General features: G+C 37.9%; 1 protein-coding gene across 7 annotated transcripts in view; it reads left to right on the top strand.

The window, feature by feature from the left end:
* Nucleotides 1-14695, top strand: part of NR3C2 (nuclear receptor subfamily 3 group C member 2) — a 229481-nt gene that overhangs the window by 114713 nt on the left and 100073 nt on the right. The window lies entirely within an intron of this gene.

The raw sequence follows: 14695 nt of genomic DNA, 5'->3' as shown, positions 1-14695 counted from the left end.
TGTAATATGCAAAATGACAGGCCCACTATCTTGTCAGCACCATTTTTAGAAGAAGTAAATACTGTGCTTCAGTCATCTGAATTTATATATATATTTTTATATATATATATATATGAATATATATAAATATATGTTAGAAAGTGGTGTTTGACTGCATCTGATCTGTTTGGCCCTAAGTCTTCAACTTGCTTTAAACAGAGTAGTAGGATTCCACCTATGGGTGGTATTAAGGGATGTGTGGAAAGAGAGAAGTGAAGTCACAGACTGCAGTACAGCAGCTCGACTCAGACAAGTTGGGACTTAGAGCTGTTAACAAGTTTTGTAATTGCTGGTTTCACTAATGGTAAATTAGTTCTGAATTAACGAAATCAAATATTCGTTTTTGTCAGGAAGTGGGAGTCCCCACCCCTTTCTCTGAAAGTACCCTCAGGATACAGGAAAGAAGGTAATGCTCTGCCTGCTGCAGCAGGCTCCCATGTGCATCTTCAGGGTGCTTTCAGCCTCTGTGTCTAATTCTTTGAATGCTGTGACACAAAAACGGTGAGCGCCGGAGGCTGTCTTGACCAGAGGCATGTGAGAGGTAGATGGACTGGCAAGAAGAGAAGTCAGGGTTTGTTTCTGTGTATGGATGTGTGTTCAGATGCACTTGATGGGACTGAGGGCAGGTTCTTCTAAGAGACTTGTGTGCTTTAATTAAGTAGATATGCTTATTAAATAAGCAAATATATCTCAGGGTCCAAAGCTCTAAAGGGATGATAGGACTTTCGGCATTTTTCCTTGTTGAGTTACTGGTTACAATAGCAAGTCCAGCAGAACCCTAGGTGGAGCTTGTCTTCCTAAGGAAATTAAGCTTATGTAACCATGTTGTGTGTGTGTGTGTGTGTGTGTCCCACCTAATAAGTTTTGAATGTCAGCCAACTTCAACTAAATTTGACAGTGGGTAGCTATTATCTATGTCAATTTCAGCTGTTATCTCTTCCCAGTTTCATTAAAATAAGTAACTGGATGGAAGAGAGACACCTAATTAGTGCCCCCACCAAAGGAAAGGTGATAGTTTGAATTTTTCTCCTACGGAACATTGTAGATTCCAAGCACGAAGAAGGAGGACTTAGGAAACGGAGTTTCATTAGTCCTGCTACTCATTGGTGAGCACTAAGGATGACAGCTAACTTTTTTTTAAATGTACTAAAACCGTTGTGGAGTTTAGTATTTGTTCCACTTTGTATATGCTACTTGGATGTAAGGCAAGCAGATATGTAAGTAAGGAAAAATTTTAAGTCTCTTACATTTCATGACTGCAAGTCAGAGCACACCAGAGCTGTGGCTCCCACGCCAGGACTTACATGGACTGTGGTGAACTGAAAGCTGCAAAGGGGTGCAAGTGGGGAGCAGCAGGGACTTAACAGATTCTTGACAGTTTATATAAAGTTTACTTGGACTGCTGCAATCTTTTTAATTTTAGGCTTTCAGAACTTACCTTTTTCTGCATCTCTCTCATTCTTCCCTAAGTGCTTATGCTGCATATTGTACACCTGTTTATAGCAGAAATAATTTCAGCAGTTGCAGGAAAAAAAAAAGTCACATTCTTTGAGAATGGCATTAATTGCTTAATGGAGCAAAGAATGTCTGTTTTCAGGTTCTTCCTGTTTGGTTTTAGTTGCACTCTATATGAGACTTGTTATGTCAATATAATACTATGATTTAAAAATAAATGTAAGTATCACAATCCTTGCTATAGAAAACTGAAAGTCTGCAAGCTATTTGAAGGCCACATAAATAAGATGTAGGGGTGATGGCTTAGACAAGAATAACGGTGGCTCACTCTCCTATGTACACCTTGATTACTTCATGTAAATTTTGTAAATTTATGCATAAGCACATAATTATGCATGCTCAACTCTGTTTCCCTCTGGAGTTGCATGCTTTCGTGCATAAACAGTTAAACATAATTTTCCTGACGAGGAAGAGATGGTGGTATTTTTAATTATCATTCCAGCTCTTTTTCCCACTGAAGTTAAATGCAAGCTTTCTTCCAAAACCAAGGCCTGCTATATATTGCAAGGGAGTTTTGACAGCATGCAGCCAAGGATTTAGGAGAGAAACAGTGGTTATGTTAGTTGCAGAGCATACCTTTCTTGGTCTGTGTTTTGTTTAATGTTCTTATTTTCTTTTAGTCTTTGCCATATGAGTTTCAGCTCTTCAGCTGGAGAGGGTGGTAGATAGAGCACTGTGTATCATTAGTATGTGAACAGTAGAACGAATTTCAGCTGAATAAAAATGAATTCTTTGACTTGCAGTTGTGAACATTTCTAGTTTGCCTTGACAATTCTGTCAAGACAAATTTGAACTTTGTCAGCAATTGTGATTGCTATGGGAGAATTACCAAAAGTTTTTGCTCTGGGTATCAGTCAGTGATTTCAGCCCTCATCTGCTACTTGACCAAAATTTTCCATGGCACTCGGCAGGCTATTATTTGTCACTGTGGACATATAATGGAAGGATATTTTAATTGATTTAAAAAATAAAATCTAGTTATTTAATTCAGTATAACTGTATTACATGTCAGTGGCTACGCTTGCTGTGAGAATACAGAAAGGAGAGTTGAATAGCCTTGGGTTTGGGGATATTTTGAAAGTACACATGCTCTTGATTTTATTTGCTACTTGTACCGACTGTCCATAGAATTCTTATGTAATGGGAAGAGAGGTTTCCTGTTTTGTAATTATAATTAATTTTATAAGGGGTTCTTGATTGTAAGCTGTGCATCTAGTTAGTAAAGTCCATATCTTCAAATGTTCAGTAGTACTGTAACTTGAAAGTCTTAACTTTGGTGGTGATGGGGAGGGTTTAAGCTATTGACTTTTGTCTCTGATGCTGTTTTGTTTTATGACCAAACTAAACCATTCTTCTGTCATGATCATCTGAGGTCTAAAATTCTATCCAAATTAAATGGTATGTACAATGAATGTTTGTGAATCACTCTGAAGCATAAAGCACAAGTGCACTTATGCACATGCAGGTTACATGTATACTGAAATATGGTATCAGATACTGTAGCAATACCGTCTTCCTACTTGCTATTGCAAGAGGGAGTATGTAGTGGTGGTGGGGTTGATCAGTTCAAAGCAGATTTTTCTATGCTTCCACTGCAAAATAAAGCTCTTTTGCCAGAGGTAAAATGGAGAGGGGAAGAACCTAAAAAGATGAGTGCTCACATCTTCCTGCTCTCTCCCTCTTTCCAAGTCTTTCTGCTTATCTGGCTTTCCAAGTTAGGAGGAAAGTTAGGAAGGAAAGAAGTATCTGCATTCCTTCCACAATAGGAGCTCTAGAAATTTAGCTTTTGAATACTCATTACTGTATTTCTCTTTCGGCCCATACTGTCTCTCCCTCTGCATAAACTACAGCGGAGGAAAAACAGAGGGACTCGAAGCATACAAAGTAACGTGATGGTCAACAATATTGCCACCTACAGGTGGGACTGTACTTTACCGTTGTGTAAATATAAAAAGTAAGGATCTTTGCAGGTTGTCACCTTGTATAGTAGAAGTGGGAGAAATGGGAAGTGATATCCCTGTCTGGGGTTGCTGCTTGCCGTGTCCCTTGCTAATCATGCAATTTCTGTGAGCAGATACAAGACGTGGCAGTAACTGTTTCAAGATGCTTGACCCATGAAGAAACTCACAGGTCATACAAATAAGAATAGAATCAGGGAATATTTTTAAAACTTTGAGTTTCTATCAGTGTGTTCATTGAGAAGATACCACAGAGGCCTTTACCCTCAGCTAGTAATTTTAGGCCAAGTTGTTACTCTTATGATTGCTACAGCTATACAGGATAGATAGTTGCCTCCGAAAGGAAAGGAAAGGAAGAAGAATGGCTGTGTAGCTGTTTGCCCTGAAGAGAAAGTGAAAGGCTTTTCTTACCTCACCCTGGTCAGGGAAAGCGCAATCTGAAAGCATGAGAGAATCCTCCATGGAAAGTTGGCCTATAGAAACAGCTTAACAGGGGAACTTCACAATCTGCTTGTGGAAAAAGATAACTTATGAGTTATATCTGTGGACCAGATAATATGTGGAATAGCACACCTGGAAATAGAAGCTTATTTCAAAGCACTGACTGTTAATTCTCAGCCATAGAGTGACACCTTCATACCAGATTCAGCATTTGAAGAAATGATGGCTAATGAGCTCGCTAAAAGTATTGGAGGAAACTTGATTACAAACTATTTGTAAACATCCTAAGAGTGAGATAGAGAGACTGTTACCCAAGTTGGGTCCTAAGCTAGATGATTTTTGCAGATATGCACAGGCAAAGGCAAGGCCACTGGAGATGTAATTGCCCAAGCAAAGAAGCCACAGTCAGGAAAATTAGAAATTGTTGCACTAGGGCAAGCTTCACCACCTATTAAAATAGGCCACATTTTAGGTCACACAGAGCAGCCTAAGTACCTGTTCCTGCATGTTTGGAGATGACAGATGATGATGATGCTCTTGTTTAACTCAAGACCCAAAATAAATTTGATTCGTAGAAAATACCAGTTGTTGAAGGTGAAAAAAGTTTGTATTGCAGAAATTCTGAAATTGTCATTACAGGAGTCCATTAAGGTTGCTAGTTAAGATGGCTACCACCACTGAGGGTCCTATAGAGAAGTATTAGAAGAGAAGTTGCTAGCTATTTATTCTCTCCTGGAGTACCATCTGCTCAGTGACATCTAAAGACCAAAAAGAAAACTGAGATTTCTGTGGAATCTTTGAGGAGAGCAGATATTGGAATGGCAATGGATAATAAATGATTAACAACAGATGTTCTAGCTAGCGTGACTCTTGTGAAAGACTGTGAAAGGCAAAAAAAAAAAAAAAAAAAAAAAGTAATCTCTAAATGGTGTGAATTGTGGACCTGCCTCCAAAATTGGCATTGTGAGAATGGGGAGTATTAGAAATGTGTAGGCAGGTTTGAAGGATGAAGGGGAACTATGACTGGAAGGAATTGGGAGAGGAGCTTGGGATGCGTGTGGTTTGAAAGAGGTGCTACTTAGATAAAAGGTTCTTTCAGTTTACCTTGGTCCCTGCATGTAGCAGGAAGCATTGGGGTGAGAGCTGAGATGTTGCTACTTTTGGTCCGATCTCATTTTTCCTTCTGTGCTTTTCCTCTTTCTCCTAGAAGCTGACAGATGTGAATCCTGTATCTGCTTGCCCTGTATTGCCTAGGCAAAGCAGGCATGTTCTGCTTACCATGACCTTGCCATAGTCCTCAAAGGTCACTACTGTCGTCGTATTCCACTGTCAAAAAGTAGCAAAGGCCCAGAACAGGGACAAGGGGGGAGCAGTAAAGGAGAGAGAAGTGGAAAATGCCCTCGCTTTTCCATTTTCTACCTTTACAAGGATGTTCTATTGGTTCTGTGGAACCAGGAAGGTGGGAAAGACAAATCGGCGAACTACTGTAACATCCTGCTAGTGTAGCTTCCCAGCCCAGAGCTGCAAAAGCAGCTTCTCATTTTTTGTATCAAGTGATAATTATATGCATTTAAAAATCGTGAATAGCTCGAATCTCTTAAAATGGCAAAATGTTAGTTAAAATGAAGCTTTCATTATTTTAAATAGTGTTTTTAGAAGTCTCAGATGATATTTCAAAATAATGTGACTGTTTGCCTTTTAAAACACCTGTTAATCAGAGATTGTGGTAAAGTTGGAGTTCTGCTTTTACTGTATTGTCTGAAACAATGCTAAACTGGATACTTTTCAGTAAAATGGAAAGCACTGCACCTGACGTTATTAAAGATTATTACCTTTTGATTAATAAGATCATCTTTAGAAGATTATTTCTTCCCCAACCTTCCTTTTACAGATATACGTAAAACTCATTGCACATTCCAAGATAAGTAAAATCTGTTGGGATTAAGAATGTCTTGCGGTTATGGACCAGAATGCTATTACTTAGTTCTGCATCATTGACTCATAATGCACGATGCTGTAAGATGTCTGTTGCATTTCATTTTCCCTAGGTCTTGCTTATGAAGTTTAGATTGTTGTGCAGACTTCTCTGCCTCTATTTTTGGTTCTTATGTGGAATTACAATATAGCATACAGTGGTACTATTGTCCTTTCAACATACATACTGTTTGTTGTCTTGTTGGTTGTGAGAGCAAAAGGGAGTTGGAAGGGAAAAATATCCTTCCCCCCCACCCATTAGATTCCTTCAGTTCAAGCAATAATTATACGTGTTGTCTTTAGAAGTCTGTGGGATTGCTTTTATGAGTAAAGGTTTGCCATACTGGGGCTTTTATTTGACAAGTTGGAAAATAGCCTTTGTTCCCATGGTAACCTTTTTTGTGCTTTGGTGCATTTTTTCCCTATGGTTTCATGGTTGCTCTGGAGGTTTTTCTATTGTGGTGTTTTAATCCCCATTAGCCTGGGATGGCAGTTCAGTTTACTTTTTGCTATTCTGAAGTATTTAAAATTTTTCTTTGATTTGAATACAGATCTCTTGTAAACTTTTTGCATCGTTTGGTTAGGGCATTAACAGTGTGGTGGCCTTGTCTGAAAGAGTATCATGCACTCAGAAGACAAAGAGTTTGTACTAAGTGATTAAGTACAATTAGATTAAGCTGCTTCTGTTTTAAACCAGTATTTTTCATATACGTAATCTTTTAGGACATATGCTGAGAAGCCTTTGGCAGACATGCCAAATAGATGTCTTGGCGACAGAACGACATTTCTTTAGGTTGAAAGTGATCAATACTCTGGCCTTTTAATGTCATTTCAGGTTGCTGTACGAAGGGTTTCATATAATACGGATTTTGAGCAAAAGTAGTGCCATATTTGTAGGAATTGCTTGGTTAGACTCTGAAAGAAGAACATGAAAAGTTAGTGAATTTTATTTTTGGAAAGGAGAGGCTTTTTTTTAAGAGACATTCTTACAGGTATCTCTGTGTTTGGTTTCTGAGTATGTTTTTCTTTGTTCTTGCTTATTGAATTTTCCTTTGTCTTGGAAGCCCACAACAGTAGAGCAAAACAGTCATGCAGTCTTGTCTTGCCTGTAATTCCTTACAGTAATGATTTCCCCGTGGTGCCAGCATCAGCAGGTGAAACTCACTTGAATCATTGCATTTTATGCAGTTTTAAAATATTGCTGACCAAGAAAGCAGCAGAGCATCACCAAGTAAACACTACTGTGCTCTCATAAAAGAGTGAACGGAGTGCATAATTAGTTTAAGTATTTTTCAGTGGTGAAAGGTGAGATGGTGCTATGAAAAATGGGATTTCCAAACCTGTGTCACTTTTCCATTAGTCTTTTCCGTTAGTCAGTGGGTGAGAGAGTACAGGAAAAGAAAGAGTTAAATGAATCCCCCCACTTTCAATAATTAACTAGATCATTTTCCAGATAAACTGTTCCTGCCTTATCTTGCTATACAATACCTTGCAATTTATAATCAACAGAATGAATACCAACATTGCATGCATTTAAACTGCACTAATTCTATAAGTGGACCAAATATTAAGAGTCAGAATGAGTGTCCTGTTAGGCTTCTTGTTGTTGTTCTGTGGCTTCCCGAGGTGGAGTTTTGCTCATAAAGGTAACCCCCCTGTCTAGGCTAACCATTTCGTTTGAACAGATAACTATAGTTAGGTATTGAAAAAATTGCAGAACAAGTAAATTTTATTTCCCTGGGGAGCTGGATCTTGTTTCCCTGCAACAGTCGTTGCAGGGAAAGTGTGTTCCAGGGGAGTATTTGGAGCACACTGTGCTTAGGATGTCTCCGATCAGTAGATCAGCGGGTAAAAAGTTGATTTATTTCCCTAGGAGAGAAGTGCTGCTCAGTTTCAGTGCACCAGAACACACATCTATTTACACTTAAGTTTATATTTTTCTGTAGTCAACACATTATTTGAAGGTAAAATTTGGGTAGCCAGCTATAATTACTACCAAAAGATTTCAGTAGAGAAGGGTGAAGGAAAAATCAAGGCTTAGAGCTGGACTGAGCAGTATGCTGGGTACTGTCCACATCCACTAAGGTAAATGGAAATTGGAGGAGCTTAGTACCCTTGCTTCATTTTGTAAAATCAACATATGCCTTAAGGTTAATCTAAATCCAGGAGCATATTCACTGGTGACATCAGTCATCAGTTTCAATCTTTTGAATAAATACTGCAATTTAAATACATTTTTTAAATCCTGAATGAATTTTTTTAGGTTTGGGGGGTTGGGAGAGAGGGTGGAGCCTTTTCTGTTACAAGTGTTCATTAGAGATCATTTGTTAACATAATTAAGATCTAGGTATGAGAGTGGGATGTATGACCTGTAGGCATCGCTAAATAAAGTAATTAAATGTGGCAGCTGGAGTTGCTGAGGAAAGAAACCGTATCATTTCATAGCTTGCTCTCTCTTAACTGACTATGCTTTCCTCTGATTTCCATGTTTCATCTTAGTAAGCATTTCTTAAAAGAAAAAAGTATAAATATTAGATTAATTTTTAAGCTATATTTTTGTAATAGAGTTGCATTATCTGAAGTTCAGACAACAGAAAATTGTCTTGCAAAAGAATCTGTGATTTAAAAAAAGAAAAGCTTGAGACTGTGTTAAATTAAATGTAGTATAAAAACTGCTGTGGGGTTTTTTTTTTTTTCACTTTCTTAAAAGTAGACCTTCAAAGTTATAGATGGTAAGAGAAGTTCATTCTGGTGAGATACTGATCCATTTTTAAATTACATCCAGCAACAATGATTGCATGAGTTCTTCAGCATTACCCAAAACAAAACAGACAAGCAGAGCTGTCCAGTTAAGAGCTTCAGGAGTCTGAAGTTTGGGATGCTTCGAGAATAACAGCTTTGTAGGGCAGGAAGATGGCAGTTTCTGGGAGGCTGTTCTTCCTTAATTCAATTTCCTGAATATTTTGGTTGAATGGAAAAATATACTTTCAATGGACATTTTTGTCGTCTTTATTATTCTAGAGACAGAAATCAAAAAAAAAAGAACTAAATCTTTCCCTAACCACTCATATTACTTACGCACTGATACAGTGCTCCAGATGCCAGAGTAAGCATACACTACTTCAAGTGTTACACTTGGTGCCTGATATCACTGAAATATACACTTAGTTTCTCTGAAACATCCAGATCTTGTTGCTCAAGATGACTTCTGAGCCTTAAAAATCTTCTTAGCTTTTTTTTTTTTCATATAGGTCCTGTTGTTTTATCCAAGGTAACATAGCCATTTCTGTAATGTCAGTCTCCTTAATAGGAGTACGATAAGGCCCAGAGAAACTCAGTCAGCAGAATTTGCAGCTAGGTTATTTGGCAATTTGTATGCCTTGCTACCAAGGTTAGAGGGTAGGTGTTGCTCTGTCCGCATGCAGGATGTTTGTTGCTGAGGCTTAGTAGTTTGTTTGGTTTCTATGTTCCTCCTTTAACTCGGCATTCGTAGAAGTCCCATGTGACTGCCTTCTCTTCCTAAAATCTGATCATTTCATCTGTTTTTACTTCTCTGTGCTTTCTCGGTCTGCTCGCAAGAAGATTGGTTTATATAGTCTGACATTTAAGAAATACCATTTTCCAGTCTGCTAATCTGCTTTACGCGTGTAGTTGTGGAAGAGAACCAGAGTACATTCCCGCAGTGAAACTTTTTAAGAAAATCAGGCTACACAAGATGAAACTGGTATTAGGAAATGGTAAATGCCACTGGTAGAGACTGTGACAAAGATCTCCATGTAGTGGTCAAATAATCTGTTGGACAACTTATTTTGACCAGTATAACATTTCCTGAATGACTCCTGGAGTCTTGGGGAGTGAAATTGAGGTCTGTGTGGACTTGCACAAAAATAATTGAAGGAATGTGAAGAGGAGCTGCTTATGCTGTGACCTTGGCTGGCTGAGTGGATGACGAGTTAAGATCCTCAGAGAGTTGGGCACTGAAGCAATGAGTTGAAGGAAGCACCTCAGAATATAATGTTAGCTCTAGGAACCACAAAAAGTTCAGGGAAAGATTTGGAAAGGGAAAAGCATACTCTTCCCAATGTAGAGTTAACTTTGAGATTGGTCTCTTGTGTGCGAGCAGTGCAGGTGGCTGTGCTGCGGGGTGAGCCCGGTGCTCCCAGGCACCGAGGGTGGCCCCGGGGCACCCCTCACCTGCGGGCTTCCCTCGGGTGCCCGAGCAGCACCCAGACTCTGGCCTCAGGCTCAGCCAGGCTGGCCGGGTCACAGGTTTTGAAGTACCACTGAAATCCAGTACGCGGTTGTTGCTTTGGACCACAAGAGGGTTAGATTCGGTATCTGCGTGTATTTCAGAGTGTACTGGGACGTGGTCAGGTGCCAGCCTTCGGAAGAAGAGCTCTGTCTGTGACCTGGGCCTTTCCCGAGACGCTGGTCTGGAGTTTACAGCTGTTAAGAAATGAGATGACAGGCCAGAAAAAAAGCCTGCTGGCAGGCTTGTGCATCTGGAATCTGCTAATTCTTCTCCCCCTTAAAGCCTTTTGATTTTGGTGAAAATGTGATGCTGATCTTTCGTTCTTTTTGCTCTTTTTTTATTTTTATTTTATTTGGGTATATGCAGGTTCCTTCTACTTATTCTATAACCAGAAGATTTCTGTATCAAAAAGAAAAGTCAACGTATGTGGAGTTAAACAGGACTCATTTAGATCTAATAATAAAAAAAGCCCTTGGAACAAATTGGTTTCAGGTTCATATTGTGTCTTGTGCTTCTTTGGAACGCTTTGTTTTAGCATCAGAGAGGAGAGGCTTGTTTAAAGTTTGCTTCTGTATGACATCTGGTTTCAGAAGGATAATAACCTATATAATCAGCTTTTAAAATGCTGGATTATCTGTGGTTTTATTGACTCTTCTTTACAAAACCTGTTATTTCTAATTAATTCTCCATATAACTATTACTAAAGCCAAGTTGCAAAGACGCAAATGAGCTTGATGGCAATGGCTAGTCAAGGTCAGTAATTAACTGCCAGCGTTTGCACTGTTGAAGATAATAAATCAGGCTTATTCCTAATTGCATACCCTACAACGTGACAAATGCTGGTGGAGCCATTTAAGCAGCCATTTTACAAATCATTTAGAATATCCATTTGGCATCATTAAATTGTGCCCTTGGCTGTAAAATTGTTGTGATAAAGCATGTATGTTCTCTTGAATTTCTTGTACTTGAGTCCTGCAATATTTTTTTGGTTGGAAATACAATGGTAGAGGTACAAAAGTAATAAACCCTAATCAGACTATAGAAACCACTGGTATCTAAAAGCACTGATGAGTAACTAGCAGATGAAGTACGGCACCATATCATCTTTGTTGTGTTTTCAATTAGAAGTTTGCAATAAGGGTAGACTACTGATAACAAGATACTTTCTGGATCGGAAGTAGTCCATTGCTTAAAAGTTTAGGAATAGTGTTGGAAGAAAAATTTCCATTTTTACTTGAGTGTTACCTGATACTGGATTATTGTTTTTTTGTTTTTTGTTTTTAAGAAAAGTACATGTTAATTATCTTGCTTATTTTGCGGGTTGGAAATTTGTGTGATTTCTTAAGCCCTGTCCTCACATACAATAGATAAGGCACGTGCAATTCTTTCCTTCTAACCAAGTGAATACAGCTCTGTCTTGATGCCCCAATTCTGACATTGCAGCTATTTTATTACTGAGCATTAAGAGGAATTTTCAGACTGTAAAGTATTGTAAAATTTCCAATATATTAGTAGAATACCAGATTTGTAAGAGTGAAGACAGGCAAGCTATGTGGTCAGTGGGCTTTGGCAAGAAAACCCTTCATCTGATACACTTGATGAATGGGTCTTTGAGCTAAGAACTAGGTAGCTCTGCACAAACATTATGTTCCCTATTTTTATTATAGGTAGCAGAGTTTGCTGTTTTAAAAACAGTTAAGTGTCCAAGCAATACTCGTCAGTCATTAATTTGGACTTGGCACATATAATAGCAGTGTTTTCGCTTGGTCTGAAGATTAAAGGACTCGGTGCTGCTGTACCCTGTGGATGTCATGAGATTTAGGGTGTCATTCAAATACATATTTAGCAGTAGCCTAATTGCTGTTCAAGAGATCAATTATAAAGTTCTTGATCTTTGTAGTATCAGTTCTTATTTGGAGCAACTGTTATATTTTTTGAAAGAGAATGATACATTACGTAACAAAACTTTTCACCTCAATGTTAAGAGTCAAACTGAGCTACAAAGAAAGAACTAAAATTAAGGTATACTTGTTATAACTTACTGAATTCAGTGTCTAGTTTTTATCTGTTAAGTGTTGCCTGCCTGTAGCTTTTTCTAAATTCTAATTTACTTGTAGGATTGCATACTTGCAATATGTGGGATTTTTCTAAGGAGAACTAATTAAAAGGGAAATACTTCAGTAGGATAGAGTATGCATGAAAAGCATTTTCAAAGTAGGGCTATTTTAGTGGAGTGTTTCTCTCTATAAATATAATAGGATTTAGAGCTGCTCTGAATAATGAAGTAATTGATTTAATAAAAGTGATGAATAAATATGTTTGTGTCAGAAAAGCTGAATATCTGGCTTTGAATTGAGGGCAGGGGGATAGTTTCTTCACCAATCAGATCTTGATGCAAATCTCATTCACCATGGTCAAGTCACTAAGAAAAGAATGACAGTGTGAATATAAAAGGGATTTAGGAGGAAAAGGTGTAATGATCTGTGCATCCCTTGTGAGAAAAGAACAGCTTCCATGGAGAGAATGACTAAATTTGACACTTAGCAATACGATTTGAATGTAATTTTAGAACTCGGTGTCTTATTATTTTCATGAATGTGCAGACACCACTGTACCTCCTGTATGTAGTAATATAACCTCATTTTCAATTGGAAAATATTTTGGTGTGACACGGATGAAAGAGAACATAAGAAATTTAAAAGAACAAACCAGCAAGGCGCTGCTTGGTAGTGTGCAATGAGAACTTCAGCTGGCCAAAGCTGGAGGAGATTTCAGTACCAACAGCTAGCTTCCAGGCTTCCTTGCAATAGAGTAGGAGTTGCTCTGTGTTGGATATTTCTTTTCAGAATAGAAATACCTCATCTGTATTTTAACCTATTTTGCTTTTGAACTGATTAAAAGGATGTATGGAAGTAAATTGCATTTTATTCCAGGATATTAAGCATCCAACTGTGATGCCGTTGCTGAATAGTTGAATATATGCTTTATATTCAGGCTGTACCTGTATTTTTCAGCTATATTCAAGCCCATCATCTCGATAAGTGCTGTATAGAATATGCTATAGATAATGTCCTAGGCAGGCAATTAACGACAGTCGTGAATCAGCTGCTGTCTCAAATTTGTCTTCACTGTTTTTTTAACCTTTTTTCATAATTTTAATATTTTTTTAATAAATCTAAAGAATTTTAAAGGATAGCTTAAAAATAAATGCTCCCCCACCTTCTGCAAATCTTACATGACAATTTATTTCCAACTAAAAATAATAAATATATACACATGCATATATATGTGAACACACATACATACATGTGTGTATATTTATTCTAAAATGCTGCTGTGATATCCTGGAACCTTCCATTTCTCCGTAGGAAGAGCTCTCTCACTGAATTACCTTTCTTTAGGTATAAAAAGAAAAAAAAATACACAGACGTTTTCAGGGTAGAAAGACTATGCATTGTAGTAGTCATATGGTAGGAAAATTTTTGCTGGTTTTAGGAAGAAATGGGAACATGCAGCATCAAAATTACAGATGCCTCAAGGCATTACAGTGGTATGTCAGAACTGAAATGTTTAACTTTTCAGACAAAAGATTGCAGTTTGCAGTGAAAAAGCAAAAAAAAAAAATCACTTTGAAGGAGTTAGCTTTCCAAGCTATTGACATTTTCACTAGAAAGCAGACGCCTTTTGAAGAATTTTGCCTAATGATAGGCTTTTTTCACACAGTAAGAACTGTGTTGGAGGGGGAAAAGGTTTTTTACCCATGTCCCATTTTTAGCCTAAACAAATCAAAATGTAAAGCTAAAATACAACACTGAATAAGTAGCTCTGATAAATCCTGAGGTACCTACCTTTCCTTGCAGAGATATTAATAGAGTGTGCCTAGCTATGACTGTGACTTGAGCAAATAAAACTTTTTTTTAACACACGTTTGGCGAGGCTTTCCTTTGTCTCTCTAATAGATGAGCTAATGCCATCACCTAGCAATTATCAAGTAGTGTTATGTTATGTAATGAAAGTATAAATAGCATAAGGAATAAAACTAGTAAATCTAACAGACTAGAGAGCAGACGAGAAGTACTATTTTGAACGTTTTGATTAGTATGTGAACACTGTCTTTTAAAAGCAGTTTACTTTGGATGTTACAGTAAAGCTGCAAGCCAGGAGACTTGTGGTCCTTGATCTAGAGTGACATTCGTTCTGTGCCTCTAGAGGAATCATTTGACCTCTGTATAGCTCTTTAAAGGAACATAGAAGATAAAAAAGGCAGAGCATGCATACTTGAAATTTCCTAAGCAAACTGGTTATCTTATGTTTGAATTAAGACTACCTGTTAACATTGTTTTCCAATGACTGCCTGACAAATGCTCTGTGACTTGCAGTTTGAACTATCAAATTATTTCACCACTGGTGTAAAATGTTTCAGGGTTGTTTTTGTAGTTGTTTGACAGCATTCAAAATGATAATATGTGAAGAAACACAAGAGGTCCTGTTTGCCAGGAGAAGAAAGACCATATCG

Source organism: Dromaius novaehollandiae, chromosome 4, assembly GCF_036370855.1.
Source record: "Dromaius novaehollandiae isolate bDroNov1 chromosome 4, bDroNov1.hap1, whole genome shotgun sequence".
In the NCBI taxonomy this organism is placed as follows: Eukaryota; Metazoa; Chordata; class Aves; order Casuariiformes; family Dromaiidae; genus Dromaius; species Dromaius novaehollandiae.
Note: the sequence above shows the minus strand (reverse complement) of the source record. Positions and strands in the feature narration are given on the sequence as shown.